General features: G+C 47.7%; 3 non-coding genes across 3 annotated transcripts; all 3 read left to right on the top strand.

The window, feature by feature from the left end:
- The first annotated feature begins 4,596 nt into the window (after positions 1 to 4,596).
- TRNAN-GUU (transfer RNA asparagine (anticodon GUU)) lies at positions 4,597 to 4,669 on the top strand. Its single transcript has one exon. It is a non-coding gene; the product is annotated as a tRNA-Asn (tRNA).
- Positions 4,670 to 13,573: 8,904 nt separating this feature from the next.
- On the top strand, positions 13,574 to 13,646 carry TRNAT-GGU (transfer RNA threonine (anticodon GGU)). Its single transcript has one exon. It is a non-coding gene; the product is annotated as a tRNA-Thr (tRNA).
- Positions 13,647 to 15,485: 1,839 nt separating this feature from the next.
- TRNAN-GUU (transfer RNA asparagine (anticodon GUU)) lies at positions 15,486 to 15,558 on the top strand. Its single transcript has one exon. It is a non-coding gene; the product is annotated as a tRNA-Asn (tRNA).
- Positions 15,559 to 18,782: the final 3,224 nt, after the last annotated feature.

Below are 18,782 nucleotides of genomic sequence, written 5' to 3'. Positions count from 1 at the left end.
AAGTTTTCCCACAATACCTGACGACCGTTTAAATTTTGGGCTTCCGTGGTGCAATGGTTAGCGCGTTCGGCTGTTAACCAAAAGGTTGGTGGTTCGAGCCCACCCGGGAGCGGTGTTGTGGGATCTCAAATGTAATGCAAAATGCCAAAGTTTTTCCACAATACGTGACAACCACTTAATTTCTGAGCTTCCGTGTCTCAGTGGTTAGCGCGTTCGGCTGTTAACCATTAGGTTTGTGGTTCAAGCCCACCCGGGAGCGGTGTTGTGGGATATCAAATGTAATGCAAAATGCCAAAGTTTTTCCACAATTCCTGACGACCATTTAATGTTTCGGCTTCCGTGGCGCAATGGTTAGCGCGTTCGGCTGTTAACTGAAAGGTTGGTGGTTCGAGCCCATCCGGGAGCGGTGTTGTTGGATCTCAAATGTATCGAAAAAAGCCTAAGTCTCTACACAATACCTGACGACCATTTAATTTTTGGGCTTCCGTGGCGCAATGGTTAGCGCGTTCGACTGTTAACCGAAAGGCTGGTGGTTCGAGCCCACCCGGAAGAGGTGTTGTGGGGTCTCAGATGTAGCGTAAAATGTCAAAACTTTTCCACAATACGTGACAACCATTTAATTTCTGAGCTTCCGTAGCTCAATGGTTAGCGCGTTCGGCTGTTAACCGAAAGGTTGGTGGTTCGAGCCCATCCGGGAGCGGTGTTGTGAGGTCTTAGATGTAACGTAAAATTCAGAGTTTTTTTAAAAATAACTGACGACCATTTAATTTTTGGGCTTCCGTGGCGCAATGGTTAGCGCGTTCGACTGTTAACCGAAAGGCTGATGGTTCGAGCCCACCCGGGAGCGGTGTTGTGGGATCTCAAATGTATCGTAAAAAGCCAAAGTTTCTCCACAATACCTGACGACCATTTCATTTCTGAGCTTCCTTGGCTCCATGGTTAGCGCGTTCGGATGTTAACCAAAAGGTTGGTGGTACGAGCCCATCCGGGGGCGGTGTTGTGAGGTCTCAGATGTAACGTAAAAAGTCAAAGTTTTTCCACAATACCTAACGACCATTTCATTTCTGAGCTTCCTTGGCTCCATGGTTAGCGCGTTCGGATGTTAACCAAAAGGTTGGTGGTTCGAGCCCACCCGGGAGCGGTGTTGTGAAGTATCAAATGTAACGTAAAAAGCCAAAGTTTTTCCACAATACCTGACGACCATTTAATTTTTGGGCTTCCGTGGCGCAATGGTTAGCGCGTTCGGCTGTTAACCGAAAGGATGGTGATTCGAGCCCATCCGGGAGCGGTGTTGTGAGGTCTCAGATGTAACGTAAAAAGTCAAAGTTTTTCCACAATACCTGACGACCATTTCATTTCTGAGCTTCCTTGGCTCCATGGTTAGCGCGTTCGGATGTTAACCAAAAGGTTGGTGGTTCGAGCCCACCCGGGAGCGGTGTTGTGAAGTCTCAAATGTAACGTAAAAAGCCAAAGTTTTTCCACAATACCTGACGAACATTTAATTTTTGGGCTTCCGTGGCGCAATGGTTAGCGCGTTTGGCTGTTAACTGAAAGGTTGCTGGTTCGAGCCCATCCGGGAGCGGTGTTGTTGGATCTCAAATGTATCGAAAAAAGCCTAAGTTTCTCCACAATACCTGACGACCATTTAATTTCTGAGCTTCCTTGGCTCCATGGTTAGCGCGTTCGGATGTTAACCAAAAGGTTGGTGGTTCGAGCCCACCCGGGAGCGATGCTGTGAAATCTCACATGTAACGTAAAAATCCAAAGTTTTTCCACAATACCTGACGAACATTGAATCTTTGGGCTTCCGTTGCGCAATGGTTAACGCCGTCGGCTGTTAACCGAAAGGTTGGTGGTTCGATACCATCCGGGAGCGGTGTTGTGAGGTCTTAGATGTAACGTAAAATTCAGAGTTTTTTAAAAATAACTGACGAACATTTAATTTTTGGGCTTCCGTAGCGCAATGGTTAGCGCGTTCGGCTGTTATTCAAAAGGTTTGTGGTTCGAGCCCATCCGGGAGCGGTGTTGTGAAGTCTCAGTTGTGACGTAAAAAGGCAAAGTTTTCCCACAATACCTGACGACCGTTTAAATTTTGGGCTTCCGTGGTGCAATGGTTAGCGCGTTCGGCTGTTAACCAAAAGGTTGGTGGTTCGAGCCCACCCGGGAGCGGTGTTGTGGGATCTCAAATGTAATGCAAAATGCCAAAGTTTTTCCACAATACGTGACAACCACTTAATTTCTGAGCTTCCGTGTCTCAGTGGTTAGCGCGTTCGGCTGTTAACCATTAGGTTTGTGGTTCAAGCCCACCCGGGAGCGGTGTTGTGGGATATCAAATGTAATGCAAAATGCCAAAGTTTTTCCACAATTCCTGACGACCATTTAATGTTTCGGCTTCCGTGGCGCAATGGTTAGCGCGTTCGGCTGTTAACTGAAAGGTTGGTGGTTCGAGCCCATCCGGGAGCGGTGTTGTTGGATCTCAAATGTATCGAAAAAAGCCTAAGTCTCTACACAATACCTGACGACCATTTAATTTTTGGGCTTCCGTGGCGCAATGGTTAGCGCGTTCGACTGTTAACCGAAAGGCTGGTGGTTCGAGCCCACCCGGAAGAGGTGTTGTGGGGTCTCAGATGTAGCGTAAAATGTCAAAACTTTTCCACAATACGTGACAACCATTTAATTTCTGAGCTTCCGTAGCTCAATGGTTAGCGCGTTCGGCTGTTAACCGAAAGGTTGGTGGTTCGAGCCCATCCGGGAGCGGTGTTGTGAGGTCTTAGATGTAACGTAAAATTCAGAGTTTTTTTAAAAATAACTGACGACCATTTAATTTTTGGGCTTCCGTGGCGCAATGGTTAGCGCGTTCGACTGTTAACCGAAAGGCTGATGGTTCGAGCCCACCCGGGAGCGGTGTTGTGGGATCTCAAATGTATCGTAAAAAGCCAAAGTTTCTCCACAATACCTGACGACCATTTCATTTCTGAGCTTCCTTGGCTCCATGGTTAGCGCGTTCGGATGTTAACCAAAAGGTTGGTGGTACGAGCCCATCCGGGGGCGGTGTTGTGAGGTCTCAGATGTAACGTAAAAAGTCAAAGTTTTTCCACAATACCTAACGACCATTTCATTTCTGAGCTTCCTTGGCTCCATGGTTAGCGCGTTCGGATGTTAACCAAAAGGTTGGTGGTTCGAGCCCACCCGGGAGCGGTGTTGTGAAGTATCAAATGTAACGTAAAAAGCCAAAGTTTTTCCACAATACCTGACGACCATTTAATTTTTGGGCTTCCGTGGCGCAATGGTTAGCGCGTTCGGCTGTTAACCGAAAGGATGGTGATTCGAGCCCATCCGGGAGCGGTGTTGTGAGGTCTCAGATGTAACGTAAAAAGTCAAAGTTTTTCCACAATACCTGACGACCATTTCATTTCTGAGCTTCCTTGGCTCCATGGTTAGCGCGTTCGGATGTTAACCAAAAGGTTGGTGGTTCGAGCCCACCCGGGAGCGGTGTTGTGAAGTCTCAAATGTAACGTAAAAAGCCAAAGTTTTTCCACAATACCTGACGAATATTTAATTTTTGGGCTTCCGTGGCGCAATGGTTAGCGCGTTCGGCTGTTAACTGAAAGGTTGCTGGTTCGAGCCCATCCGGGAGCGGTGTTGTTGGATCTCAAATGTATCGAAAAAAGCCCAAGTTTCTCCACAATACCTGACGACCATTTAATTTTTGGGCTTCCGTGGCGCAATGGTTAGCGCGTTCGACTGTTAACCGAAAGGCTGGTGGTTCAAGACCACCCGGAAGAGGTGTTGTGGGGTCTCAGATGTAGCTTAAAATGTCAAAACGTTTCCACAATACGTGACAACCATTTAATTTCTGAACTTCCGTAGCTCAATGGTTAGCGCGTTCGGCTGTTAACCAATACGTTGGGTGTTCGAGCCCACCCGGGAGCGGTGTTGTGGGATCTCAAATGTATCGTAAAAAGCCAAAGTTTCTCCACAATACGTGACGACCATTTAATTTTTGGGCTTCCGTGGCGCAATGGTTAGCGCGTTCGGCTGTTAGCCGAAAGGCTTGGTGGTTCAAGCCCACCCGGGAGAGGTGTTGTGCGGTCTCAGATGTAGCGTAAAATGTCAAAACTTTTCCACAATACGTGACAACCATTAAATTTCTGAGCTTCCGTGGCTCAATCGTTAGCGCGTTTGGCTGTTATCTAATAGGTTTGTGGTTCGAGCCCACCCGGGAGCGGTGTTGTGGGATCTCAAGTGTAACGTAAAAAGCCAAAGTTTTTCCACAATACCTGACGACCGTTTAATTTTTGAGCTTCCGTGGCGCAATGGTTAGCGCGTTCGGCTGTTAACCGAAAGGTTGGTGGTTCAAGCCCACCCGGGAGCGGTGTTGTAAGATCTCAAATGTAACGTAAAAAGCCAAAGTTTTTCCACAATACCTGACGACCATTTAATTTTTGGGCTTCCGTGGCGCAAAGGTTAGCGCGTTCGGCTGTTAACCGAAAGGTTGGTGGTTCGAGCCCATCCGTGAGCGGTGTTATGAGCTCTCAGATGTGACGTAAAAAGTTAAAGTTTTTCCACAATACCTGACGAACATTTAATTTATGGGCTTCCGTGGCGCAATGGTTAGCGCGTTCGGCTGTTAACCGAAAGGCTGGTGGTTCGAGCCCACCCGGGAGCGGTGTTAAAAGATCTCAAATGTAACGTAAAAAGTCAAAGTTTTTCCACAATACCTGACGACCATTTCATATCTGAGCTTCCTTGGCTCCATGGTTAGCGCGTTTGGCTGTTATCTAATAGGTTTGTGGTTCGAGCCCACCCGGGAGCGGTGTTGTGAAGTCTCAAATGTAACGTAAAAAGCCAAAGTTTTTCCACAATACCTGACGACCGTTTAATTTTTGGGCTTCCGTGGTGCAATGGTTAGCGCGTTCGGCTGTTAACCATAAGGTTGGTGGTTGGAGCCCACCCGGGAGCGGTGTTGTGAAGTATCAAATGTAACGTAAAAACCCAAAGTTTTTCCACAATACCTGACGACCATTTAATTTTTGGGCTTCCGTGGCGCAATGGTTAGCGCGTTCGGCTGTTAACTGAAAGGTTGGTTTTTCGAGCCCATCCGGGAGCGGTGTTGTTGGATTTCAAATGTATCGAAAAAAGCCTAAGTTTTTCCACAATACGTGACGACCATTTAATTTTTGGGCTTCCGTGGCGCAATGGTTAGCGCGTTCGGCTGTTAGCCGAAAGGCTTTGTGGTTCAAGCCCACCCGGGAGAGGTGTTGTGCGGTCTCAGATGTAGCGTAAAATGTCAAAACCTTTCCACAATGCGTGACAACCATTAAATTTCTGAGCTTCCGTGGCTCAATCGTTAGCGCGTTTGGCTGTTATCTAATAGGTTTGTGGTTCGAGCCCACCCGGGAGCGGTGTTGTGGGACCTCAAGTGTAACGTAAAAAGCCAAAGTTTTTCCACAATACCTGACGACCGTTTAATTTTTGAGCTTCCGTGGCGCAATGGTTAGCGCGTTCGGCTGTTAGCCGAAAGGCTTGGTGGTTCAAGCCCACCCGGGAGAGGTGTTGTGCGGTCTCAGATGTAGCGTAAAATGTCAAAACTTTTCCACAATGCGTGACAACCATTAAATTTCTGAGCTTCCGTGGCTCAATCGTTAGCGCGTTTGGCTGTTATCTAATAGGTTTGTGGTTCGAGCCCACCCGGGAGCGGTGTTGTGAAGTCTCAAATGTAACGTAAAAAGCCAAAGTTTTTCCACAATACCTGACGACCGTTTAATTTTTGGGCTTCCGTGGTGCAATGGTTAGCGCGTTCGGCTGTTAACCATAAGGTTGGTGGTTGGAGCCCACCCGGGAGCGGTGTTGTGAAGTATCAAATGTAACGTATAAACCCAAAGTTTTTCCACAATACCTGACGACCATTTAATTTTTGGGCTTCCGTGGCGCAATGGTTAGCGCGTTCGGCTGTTAACTGAAAGGTTGGTTTTTCGAGCCCATCCGGGAGCGGTGTTGTCTGATTTCAAATGTATCGAAAAAAGCCTAAGTTTTTCCACAATACGTGACGACCATTTAATTTTTGGGCTTCCGTGGCGCAATGGTTAGCGCGTTCGGCTGTTAGCCGAAAGGCTTGGTGGTTCAAGCCCACCCGGGAGAGGTGTTGTGCGGTCTCAGATGTAGCGTAAAATGTCAAAACTTTTCCACAATGCGTGACAACCATTAAATTTCTGAGCTTCCGTGGCTCAATCGTTAGCGCGTTTGGCTGTTATCTAATAGGTTTGTGGTTCGAGCCCACCCGGGAGCGGTGTTGTGAAGTCTCAAATGTAACGTAAAAAGCCAAAGTTTTTCCACAATACCTGACGACCGTTTAATTTTTGGGCTTCCGTGGTGCAATGGTTAGCGTGTTCGGCTGTTAACCATAAGGTTGGTGGTTGGAGCCCACCCGGGAGCGGTGTTGTGAAGTATCAAATGTAACGTAAAAACCCAAAGTTTTTCCACAATACCTGACGACCATTTAATTTTTGGGCTTCCGTGGCGCAATGGTTAGCGCGTTCGGCTGTTAACTGAAAGGTTGGTTTTTCGAGCCCATCCGGGAGCGGTGTTGTTGGATTTCAAATGTATCGAAAAAAGCCTAAGTTTTTCCACAATACGTGACGACCATTTAATTTTTGGGCTTCCGTGGCGCAATGGTTAGCGCGTTCGGCTGTTAGCCGAAAGGCTTTGTGGTTCAAGCCCACCCGGGAGAGGTGTTGTGCGGTCTCAGATGTAGCGTAAAATGTCAAAACTTTTCCACAATGCGTGACAACCATTAAATTTCTGAGCTTCCGTGGCTCAATCGTTAGCGCGTTTGGCTGTTATCTAATAGGTTTGTGGTTCGAGCCCACCCGGGAGCGGTGTTGTGGGATCTCAAGTGTAACGTAAAAAGCCAAAGTTTTTCCACAATACCTGACGACCGTTTAATTTTTGAGCTTCCGTGGCGCAATGGTTAGCGCGTTCGGCTGTTAACCGAAAGGTTGGTGGTTCAAGCCCACCCGGGAGCGGTGTTGTAAGATCTCAAATGTAACGTAAAAAGCCAAGTTTTTCCACAATACCTGACGACCATTTAATTTTTGGGCTTCCGTGGCGCAAAGGTTAGCGCGTTCGGCTGTTAACTGAAAGGTTGGTTTTTCGAGCCCATCCGGGAGCGGTGTTGTTGGATTTCAAATGTATCGAAAAAAGCCTAAGTTTTTCCACAATACGTGACGACCATTTAATTTTTGGGCTTCCGTGGCGCAATGGTTAGCGCGTTCGGCTGTTAGCCGAAAGGCTTTGTGGTTCAAGCCCACCCGGGAGAGGTGTTGTGCGTTCTCAGATGTAGCGTAAAATGTCAAAACGTTTCCACAATGCGTGACAACCATTAAATTTCTGAGCTTCCGTGGCTCAATCGTTAGCGCGTTTGGCTGTTATCTAATAGGTTTGTGGTTCGAGCCCACCCGGGAGCGGTGTTGTGGGATCTCAAGTGTAACGTAAAAAGCCAAAGTTTTTCCACAATACCTGACGACCGTTTAATTTTTGAGCTTCCGTGGCGCAATGGTTAGCGCGTTCGGCTGTTAACCGAAAGGTTGGTGGTTCAAGCCCACCCGGGAGCGGTGTTGTAAGATCTCAAATGTAACGTAAAAAGCCAAAGTTTTTCCACAATACCTGACGACCATTTAATTTTTGGGCTTCCGTGGCGCAAAGGTTAGCGCGTTCGGCTGTTAACCGAAAGGTTGGTGGTTCGAGCCCATCCGTGAGCGGTGTTGTGAGCTCTCAGATGTGACGTAAAAAGTTAAAGTTTTTCCACAATACCTGACGAACATTTAATTTATGGGCTTCCGTGGCGCAATGGTTAGCGCGTTCGGCTGTTAACCGAAAGGCTGGTGGTTCCAGCCCACCCGGGAGCGGTGTTGTGAGGTCTCAGATGTAACGTAAAAAGTCAAAGTTTTTCCACAATACCTGACGACCATTTCATATCTGAGCTTCCTTGGCTCCATGGTTAGCGCGTTCGGATGTTAAAAAAAAGGTTGGTGGTTCGAGCCCACCCGGGAGCGGTGTTGTGAAGTCTCAAATGTAACGTAAAAAGTCAAAGTTTTTCCACAATACCTGACGACCATTTAATTTTTGGGCTTCCGTGGCGCAATGGTTAGCGCGTTCGGCTGTTAACTGAAAGGTTGGTTTTTCGAGCCCATCCGGGAGCGGTGTTGTTGGATTTCAAATGTATCGAAAAAAGCCTAAGTTTTTCCACAATACGTGACGACCATTTAATTTTTGGGCTTCCGTGGCGCAATGGTTAGCGCGTTCGGCTGTTAGCCGAAAGGCTTTGTGGTTCAAGCCCACCCGGGAGAGGTGTTGTGCGGTCTCAGATGTAGCGTAAAATGTCAAAACTTTTCCACAATGCGTGACAACCATTAAATTTCTGAGCTTCCGTGGCTCAATCGTTAGCGCGTTTGGCTGTTATCTAATAGGTTTGTGGTTCGAGCCCACCCGGGAGCGGTGTTGTGGGATCTCAAGTGTAACGTAAAAAGCCAAAGTTTTTCCACAATACCTGACGACCGTTTAATTTTTGAGCTTCCGTGGCGCAATGGTTAGCGCGTTCGGCTGTTAACCGAAAGGTTGGTGGTTCAAGCCCACCCGGGAGCGGTGTTGTAAGATCTCAAATGTAACGTAAAAAGCCAAGTTTTTCCACAATACCTGACGACCATTTAATTTTTGGGCTTCCGTGGCGCAAAGGTTAGCGCGTTCGGCTGTTAACTGAAAGGTTGGTTTTTCGAGCCCATCCGGGAGCGGTGTTGTTGGATTTCAAATGTATCGAAAAAAGCCTAAGTTTTTCCACAATACGTGACGACCATTTAATTTTTGGGCTTCCGTGGCGCAATGGTTAGCGCGTTCGGCTGTTAGCCGAAAGGCTTTGTGGTTCAAGCCCACCCGGGAGAGGTGTTGTGCGTTCTCAGATGTAGCGTAAAATGTCAAAACGTTTCCACAATGCGTGACAACCATTAAATTTCTGAGCTTCCGTGGCTCAATCGTTAGCGCGTTTGGCTGTTATCTAATAGGTTTGTGGTTCGAGCCCACCCGGGAGCGGTGTTGTGGGATCTCAAGTGTAACGTAAAAAGCCAAAGTTTTTCCACAATACCTGACGACCGTTTAATTTTTGAGCTTCCGTGGCGCAATGGTTAGCGCGTTCGGCTGTTAACCGAAAGGTTGGTGGTTCAAGCCCACCCGGGAGCGGTGTTGTAAGATCTCAAATGTAACGTAAAAAGCCAAAGTTTTTCCACAATACCTGACGACCATTTAATTTTTGGGCTTCCGTGGCGCAAAGGTTAGCGCGTTCGGCTGTTAACCGAAAGGTTGGTGGTTCGAGCCCATCCGTGAGCGGTGTTGTGAGCTCTCAGATGTGACGTAAAAAGTTAAAGTTTTTCCACAATACCTGACGAACATTTAATTTATGGGCTTCCGTGGCGCAATGGTTAGCGCGTTCGGCTGTTAACCGAAAGGCTGGTGGTTCCAGCCCACCCGGGAGCGGTGTTGTGAGGTCTCAGATGTAACGTAAAAAGTCAAAGTTTTTCCACAATACCTGACGACCATTTCATATCTGAGCTTCCTTGGCTCCATGGTTAGCGCGTTCGGATGTTAACCAAAAGGTTGGTGGTTCGAGCCCACCCGGGAGCGGTGTTGTGAAGTCTCAAATGTAACGTAAAAAGCCAAAGTTTTTCCACAATACCTGACGACCGTTTAATTTTTGGGCTTCCGTGGTGCAATGGTTAGCGCGTTCGGCTGTTAACCATAAGGTTGGTGGTTGGAGCCCACCCGGGAGCGGTGTTGTGAAGAATCAAATGTAACGTAAAAACCCAAAGTTTTTCCACAATACCTGACGACCATTTAATTTTTGGGCTTCCGTTGCGCAATGGTTAGCGCGTTCGGCTGTTAACTGAAAGGTTGGTGGTTCGAGCCCATCCGGGAGCGGTGTTGTTGGATTTCAAATGTATCGAAAAAAACCTAAGTTTTTCCACAATACGTGACGACCATTTAATTTTTGGGCTTCCGTGGCGCAATGGTTAGCGCGTTCGGCTGTTAGCCGAAAGGCTTTGTGGTTCAAGCCCACCCGGGAGAGGTGTTGTGCGGTCTCAGATGTAGCGTAAAATGTCAAAACCTTTCCACAATGCGTGACAACCATTAAATTTCTGAGCTTCCGTGGCTCAATCGTTAGCGCGTTTGGCTGTTATCTAATAGGTTTGTGGTTCGAGCCCACCCGGGAGCGGTGTTGTGGGACCTCAAGTGTAACGTAAAAAGCCAAAGTTTTTCCACAATACCTGACGACCGTTTAATTTTTGAGCTTCCGTGGCGCAATGGTTAGCGCGTTCGGCTGTTAGCCGAAAGGCTTGGTGGTTCAAGCCCACCCGGGAGAGGTGTTGTGCGGTCTCAGATGTAGCGTAAAATGTCAAAACTTTTCCACAATGCGTGACAACCATTAAATTTCTGAGCTTCCGTGGCTCAATCGTTAGCGCGTTTGGCTGTTATCTAATAGGTTTGTGGTTCGAGCCCACCCGGGAGCGGTGTTGTGAAGTCTCAAATGTAACGTAAAAAGCCAAAGTTTTTCCACAATACCTGACGACCGTTTAATTTTTGGGCTTCCGTGGTGCAATGGTTAGCGCGTTCGGCTGTTAACCATAAGGTTGGTGGTTGGAGCCCACCCGGGAGCGGTGTTGTGAAGTATCAAATGTAACGTATAAACCCAAAGTTTTTCCACAATACCTGACGACCATTTAATTTTTGGGCTTCCGTGGCGCAATGGTTAGCGCGTTCGGCTGTTAACTGAAAGGTTGGTTTTTCGAGCCCATCCGGGAGCGGTGTTGTCTGATTTCAAATGTATCGAAAAAAGCCTAAGTTTTTCCACAATACGTGACGACCATTTAATTTTTGGGCTTCCGTGGCGCAATGGTTAGCGCGTTCGGCTGTTAGCCGAAAGGCTTGGTGGTTCAAGCCCACCCGGGAGAGGTGTTGTGCGGTCTCAGATGTAGCGTAAAATGTCAAAACTTTTCCACAATGCGTGACAACCATTAAATTTCTGAGCTTCCGTGGCTCAATCGTTAGCGCGTTTGGCTGTTATCTAATAGGTTTGTGGTTCGAGCCCACCCGGGAGCGGTGTTGTGAAGTCTCAAATGTAACGTAAAAAGCCAAAGTTTTTCCACAATACCTGACGACCATTTCATATCTGAGCTTCCTTGGCTCCATGGTTAGCGCGTTCGGATGTTAAAAAAAAGGTTGGTGGTTCGAGCCCACCCGGGAGCGGTGTTGTGAAGTCTCAAATGTAACGTAAAAAGTCAAAGTTTTTCCACAATACCTGACGACCATTTAATTTTTGGGCTTCCGTGGCGCAATGGTTAGCGCGTTCGGCTGTTAACTGAAAGGTTGGTTTTTCGAGCCCATCCGGGAGCGGTGTTGTTGGATTTCAAATGTATCGAAAAAAGCCTAAGTTTTTCCACAATACGTGACGACCATTTAATTTTTGGGCTTCCGTGGCGCAATGGTTAGCGCGTTCGGCTGTTAGCCGAAAGGCTTTGTGGTTCAAGCCCACCCGGGAGAGGTGTTGTGCGGTCTCAGATGTAGCGTAAAATGTCAAAACTTTTCCACAATGCGTGACAACCATTAAATTTCTGAGCTTCCGTGGCTCAATCGTTAGCGCGTTTGGCTGTTATCTAATAGGTTTGTGGTTCGAGCCCACCCGGGAGCGGTGTTGTGGGATCTCAAGTGTAACGTAAAAAGCCAAAGTTTTTCCACAATACCTGACGACCGTTTAATTTTTGAGCTTCCGTGGCGCAATGGTTAGCGCGTTCGGCTGTTAACCGAAAGGTTGGTGGTTCAAGCCCACCCGGGAGCGGTGTTGTAAGATCTCAAATGTAACGTAAAAAGCCAAGTTTTTCCACAATACCTGACGACCATTTAATTTTTGGGCTTCCGTGGCGCAAAGGTTAGCGCGTTCGGCTGTTAACTGAAAGGTTGGTTTTTCGAGCCCATCCGGGAGCGGTGTTGTTGGATTTCAAATGTATCGAAAAAAGCCTAAGTTTTTCCACAATACGTGACGACCATTTAATTTTTGGGCTTCCGTGGCGCAATGGTTAGCGCGTTCGGCTGTTAGCCGAAAGGCTTTGTGGTTCAAGCCCACCCGGGAGAGGTGTTGTGCGTTCTCAGATGTAGCGTAAAATGTCAAAACGTTTCCACAATGCGTGACAACCATTAAATTTCTGAGCTTCCGTGGCTCAATCGTTAGCGCGTTTGGCTGTTATCTAATAGGTTTGTGGTTCGAGCCCACCCGGGAGCGGTGTTGTGGGATCTCAAGTGTAACGTAAAAAGCCAAAGTTTTTCCACAATACCTGACGACCGTTTAATTTTTGAGCTTCCGTGGCGCAATGGTTAGCGCGTTCGGCTGTTAACCGAAAGGTTGGTGGTTCAAGCCCACCCGGGAGCGGTGTTGTAAGATCTCAAATGTAACGTAAAAAGCCAAAGTTTTTCCACAATACCTGACGACCATTTAATTTTTGGGCTTCCGTGGCGCAAAGGTTAGCGCGTTCGGCTGTTAACCGAAAGGTTGGTGGTTCGAGCCCATCCGTGAGCGGTGTTGTGAGCTCTCAGATGTGACGTAAAAAGTTAAAGTTTTTCCACAATACCTGACGAACATTTAATTTATGGGCTTCCGTGGCGCAATGGTTAGCGCGTTCGGCTGTTAACCGAAAGGCTGGTGGTTCCAGCCCACCCGGGAGCGGTGTTGTGAGGTCTCAGATGTAACGTAAAAAGTCAAAGTTTTTCCACAATACCTGACGACCATTTCATATCTGAGCTTCCTTGGCTCCATGGTTAGCGCGTTCGGATGTTAACCAAAAGGTTGGTGGTTCGAGCCCACCCGGGAGCGGTGTTGTGAAGTCTCAAATGTAACGTAAAAAGCCAAAGTTTTTCCACAATACCTGACGACCGTTTAATTTTTGGGCTTCCGTGGTGCAATGGTTAGCGCGTTCGGCTGTTAACCATAAGGTTGGTGGTTGGAGCCCACCCGGGAGCGGTGTTGTGAAGAATCAAATGTAACGTAAAAACCCAAAGTTTTTCCACAATACCTGACGACCATTTAATTTTTGGGCTTCCGTTGCGCAATGGTTAGCGCGTTCGGCTGTTAACTGAAAGGTTGGTGGTTCGAGCCCATCCGGGAGCGGTGTTGTTGGATTTCAAATGTATCGAAAAAAACCTAAGTTTTTCCACAATACGTGACGACCATTTAATTTTTGGGCTTCCGTGGCGCAATGGTTAGCGCGTTCGGCTGTTAGCCGAAAGGCTTGGTGGTTCAAGCCCACCCGGGAGAGGTGTTGAGCGGTCTCAGATGTAGCGTAAAATGTCAAAACTTTTCCACAATACGTGACAACCATTAAATTTCTGAGCTTCTGTGGCTCAATGGTTAGCGCGTTTGGCTGTTGTCTAATAGGTTTGTGGTTCGAGCCCACCCGGGAGCGGTGTTGTGGGATCTCAAGTGTAACGTAAAAAGCCAAAGTTTTTCCACAATACCTGACGACCGTTTAATTTTTGAGCTTCCGTGGCGCAATGGTTAGCGCGTTCGGCTGGTAACCGAAAGATTGGTGGTTCAAGCCCACCCGGGAGCGGTGTTGTAAGATCTCAAATGTAACGTAAAAAGCCAAAGTTTTCCACAATACCTGACGACCATTTAATTTTTGGGCTTCCGTGGCGCAAAGGTTAGCGCGTTCGGCTGTTAACCGAAAGGTTGGTGGTTCGAGCCCATCCGTGAGTGGTGTTGTGAGCTCTCAGATGTGACGTAAAAAGTTAAAGTTTTTCCACAATACCTGACGAACATTTAATTTATGGGCTTCCGTGGCGCAATGGTTAGCGCGTTCGGCTGTTAACCGAAAGGCTGGTGGTTCCAGCCCACCCGGGAGCGGTGTTGTGAGGTCTCAGATGTAACGTAAAAAGTCAAAGTTTTTCCACAATACCTGACGACCATTTCATATCTGAGCTTCCTTGGCTCCATGGTTAGCGCGTTCGGATGTTAACCAAAAGGTTGGTGGTTCGAGCCCACCCGGGAGCGGTGTTGTGAAGTCTCAAATGTAACGTAAAAAGCCAAAGTTTTTCCACAATACCTGACGACCGTTTAATTTTTGGGCTTCCGTGGTGCAATGGTTAGCGCGTTCGGCTGTTAACCATAAGGTTGGTGGTTGGAGCCCACCCGGGAGCGGTGTTGTGAAGAATCAAATGTAACGTAAAAACCCAAAGTTTTTCCACAATACCTGACGACCATTTAATTTTTGGGCTTCCGTGGCGCAATGGTTAGCGCGTTCGGCTGTTAACTGAAAGGTTGGTGGTTCGAGCCCATCCGGGAGCGGTGTTGTTGGATTTCAAATGTATCGAAAAAAGCCTAAGTTTTTCCACAATACGTGACGACCATTTAATTTTTGGGCTTCCGTGGCGCAATGGTTAGCGCGTTCGGCTGTTAGCCGAAAGGCTTGGTGGTTCAAGCCCACCCGGGAGAGGTGTTGTGCGGTCTCAGATGTAGCGTAAAATGTCAAAACTTTTCCACAATACGTGACAACCATTATATTTCTGAGCTTCTGTGGCTCAATGGTTAGCGCGTTTGGCTGTTGTCTAATAGGTTTGTGGTTCGAGCCCACCCGGGAGCGGTGTTGTGGGATCTCAAGTGTAACGTAAAAAGCCAAAGTTTTTCCACACTACCTGACGACCGTTTAATTTTTGAGCTTCCGTGGCGCAATGGTTAGCGCGTTCGGCTGTTAACCGAAAGGTTGGTGGTTCAAGCCCACCCGGGAGCGGTGTTGTAAGATCTCAAATGTAACGTAAAAAGCCAAAGTTTTTCCACAATACCTGACGACCATTTAATTTTTGGGCTTCCGTGGCGCAATGGTTAGCGCGTTCGGCTGTTAGCCGAAAGGCTTTGTGGTTCAAGCCCACCCGGGAGAGGTAATGTGCGGTCTCAGATGTATCGTAAAATGTCAAAACGTTTCCACAATGCGTGACAACCATTAAATTTCTGAGCTTCCGTGGCTCAATCGTTAGTGCGTTTGGCTGTTATCTAATAGGTTTGTGGTTCGAGCCCACCCGGGAGCGGTGTTGTGGGATCTCAAGTGTAACGTAAAAAGCCAAAGTTTTTCCACAATACCTGACGACCGTTTAATTTTTGAGCTTCCGTGGCGCAATGGTTAGCGCGTTCGGCTGTTAACCGAAAGGTTGGTGGTTCAAGCCCACCCGGGAGCGGTGTTGTGAGCTCTCAGATGTGACGTAAAAAGTTAAAGTTTTTCCACAATACCTGACGAACATTTAATTTTTGGGCTTCCGTGGCGCAATGGTTAGCGCGTTCGGCTGTTAACCGAAAGGTTGGTGGTTCGAGCCCATCCGTGAGCGGTGTTGTGAGCTATCAGATGTGACGTAAAAAGTTAAAGTTTTTCCACAATACCTGACGAACATTTAATTTTTGGGCTTCCGTGGCGCAATGGTTAGCGCGTTCGGCTGTTAACCGAAAGGCTGGTGGTTCGAGCCCACCCGGGAGCGGTGTTGTGAGGTCTCAGATTTGACGTAAAAAGTCAAAGTTTTTCCACAATACCTGACGAAAATTTAATTTTTGGGCTTCCGTGGCGCAATGGTTAGCGCGTTCGGCTGTTAACCGAAAGGTTGGTGGTTCGAGCCCACACGGGAGCTGTGTTGTGAGATCTCACATGCAACGTAAAAAGCCAAAGTTTTTCCACAATACCTGACGACCATTTAATTTTTGGGCTTCCGTGGCGCAAAGGTTAGAGCGTTCGGCTGTTAACCGAAAGGTTGGTGGTTCGAGCCCATCCGTGAGCGGTGTTGTGAGCTCTCAGATGTGACGTAAAAAGTTAAAGTTTTTCCACAATACCTGACGAACATTTAATTTTTGGGCTTCCGTGGCGCAAAGGTTAGCGCGTTCGGCTGTTAACCGAAAGGTTGGTGGTTCGAGCCCATCCGTGAGCGTTGTTGTGAGCTCTCAGATGTGACGTAAAAAGTTAAAGTTTTTCCACAATACCTGACGAACATTTAATTTTTGGGCTTCCGTGGCGCAAAGGTTAGCGCGTTCGGCTGTTAACCGAAAGGTTGGTGGTTCGAGCCCATCCGTGAGCGTTGTTGTGAGCTCTCAGATGTGACGTAAAAAGTTAAAGTTTTTCCACAATACCTGACGAACATTTAATTTTTGGGCTTCCGTGGCGCAATGGTTAGCGCGTTCGGCTGTTAACCGAAAGGTTGGTGGTTCGAGCCCATCCGTGAGTGGTGTTGTGAGCTCTCAGATGTGACGTAAAAAGTTAAAGTTTTTCCACAATACCTGACGAACATTTAATTTATGGGCTTCCGTGGCGCAATGGTTAGCGCGTTCGGCTGTTAACCGAAAGGCTGGTGGTTCCAGCCCACCCGGGAGCGGTGTTGTGAGGTCTCAGATGTAACGTAAAAAGTCAAAGTTTTTCCACAATACCTGACGACCATTTCATATCTGAGCTTCCTTGGCTCCATGGTTAGCGCGTTCGGATGTTAACCAAAAGGTTGGTGGTTCGAGCCCACCCGGGAGCGGTGTTGTGAAGTCTCAAATGTAACGTAAAAAGCCAAAGTTTTTCCACAATACCTGACGACCGTTTAATTTTTGGGCTTCCGTGGTGCAATGGTTAGCGCGTTCGGCTGTTAACCATAAGGTTGGTGGTTGGAGCCCACCCGGGAGCGGTGTTGTGAAGAATCAAATGTAACGTAAAAACCCAAAGTTTTTCCACAATACCTGACGACCATTTAATTTTTGGGCTTCCGTGGCGCAATGGTTAGCGCGTTCGGCTGTTAACTGAAAGGTTGGTGGTTCGAGCCCATCCGGGAGCGGTGTTGTTGGATTTCAAATGTATCGAAAAAAGCCTAAGTTTTTCCACAATACGTGACGACCATTTAATTTTTGGGCTTCCGTGGCGCAATGGTTAGCGCGTTCGGCTGTTAGCCGAAAGGCTTGGTGGTTCAAGCCCACCCGGGAGAGGTGTTGTGCGGTCTCAGATGTAGCGTAAAATGTCAAAACTTTTCCACAATACGTGACAACCATTATATTTCTGAGCTTCTGTGGCTCAATGGTTAGCGCGTTTGGCTGTTGTCTAATAGGTTTGTGGTTCGAGCCCACCCGGGAGCGGTGTTGTGGGATCTCAAGTGTAACGTAAAAAGCCAAAGTTTTTCCACACTACCTGACGACCGTTTAATTTTTGAGCTTCCGTGGCGCAATGGTTAGCGCGTTCGGCTGTTAACCGAAAGGTTGGTGGTTCAAGCCCACCCGGGAGCGGTGTTGTAAGATCTCAAATGTAACGTAAAAAGCCAAAGTTTTTCCACAATACCTGACGACCATTTAATTTTTGGGCTTCCGTGGCGCAATGGTTAGCGCGTTCGGCTGTTAGCCGAAAGGCTTTGTGGTTCAAACCCACCCGGGAGAGGTAATGTGCGGTCTCAGATGTATCGTAAAATGTCAAAACGTTTCCACAATGCGTGACAACCATTAAATTTCTGAGCTTCCGTGGCTCAATCGTTAGTGCGTTTGGCTGTTATCTAATAGGTTTGTGGTTCGAGCCCACCCGGGAGCGGTGTTGTGGGATCTCAAGTGTAACGTAAAAAGCCAAAGTTTTTCCACAATACCTGACGACCGTTTAATTTTTGAGCTTCCGTGGCGCAATGGTTAGCGCGTTCGGCTGTTAACCGAAAGGTTGGTGGTTCAAGCCCACCCGGGAGCGGTGTTGTGAGCTCTCAGATGTGACGTAAAAAGTTAAAGTTTTTCCACAATACCTGACGAACATTTAATTTTTGGGCTTCCGTGGCGCAATGGTTAGCGCGTTCGGCTGTTAACCGAAAGGTTGGTGGTTCGAGCCCATCCGTGAGCGGTGTTGTGAGCTATCAGATGTGACGTAAAAAGTTAAAGTTTTTCCACAATACCTGACGAACATTTAATTTTTGGGCTTCCGTGGCGCAATGTTTAGCGCGTTCGGCTGTTAACTGAAAGGTTGGTGGTTCGAGCCCATCCGGGAGCGGTGTTGTGCGGTCTCAGATGTAGCGTAAAATGTCAAAACTTTTCCACAATACGTGACAACCATTAAATTTCTGAGCTTCCGTGGCTCAATGGTTAGCGCGTTCGGCTGTTATCTAATAGGTTTGTGGTTCGAGCCCACCCGGGAGCGGTGTTGTGAGGTCTCAGATGTAACGTAAAAAGTCAAAGTTTTTCCACAATACCTGACGACCATTTCATTTCTGAGCTTCCTTGGCTCCATGGTTAGCGCGTTCGGATGTTAACCTGGTTCGAGCCCACCCGGGTACGGTGTTGTGAAGTCTCAAATGTAACGTAAAAAGCCAAAGTTTTTCCATAATACCTGTCGACCGTTTAATTTTTGGGCTTCCGTGGTGCAATGGTTAGCGCGTTCGGCTGTTAACTGAAAGGTTGGTTTTTCGAGCCCATCCGGGAGCGGTGTTGTTGGATTTCAAATGTATCGAAAAAAGCCTAAGTTTTTCCACAATACGTGACGACCATTTAATTTTTGGGCTTCCGTGGCGCAATGGTTAGCGCGTTCGGCTGTTAGCCGAAAGGCTTGGTGGTTCAAACCCACCCGGGAGAGGTGTTGTGCGGTCTCAGATGTAGCGTAAAATGTCAGAACTTTTCCACAATGCGTGACAACCATTAAATTTCTGAGCTTCCGTGGCTCAATCGTTAGCGCGTTTGGCTGTTATCTAATAGGTTTGTGGTTCGAGCCCACCCGGGA

This window comes from Phalangium opilio, unplaced genomic scaffold (genome assembly GCF_054372755.1).
Source record: "Phalangium opilio isolate 3A_F unplaced genomic scaffold, DU_Popi_V2 ptg000019l_1, whole genome shotgun sequence".
Classification (NCBI taxonomy): domain Eukaryota; kingdom Metazoa; phylum Arthropoda; class Arachnida; order Opiliones; family Phalangiidae; genus Phalangium; species Phalangium opilio.
The sequence above is the reverse complement of the archived record's forward strand: the minus strand, read 5'-3'. Positions and strand labels throughout refer to the sequence as shown.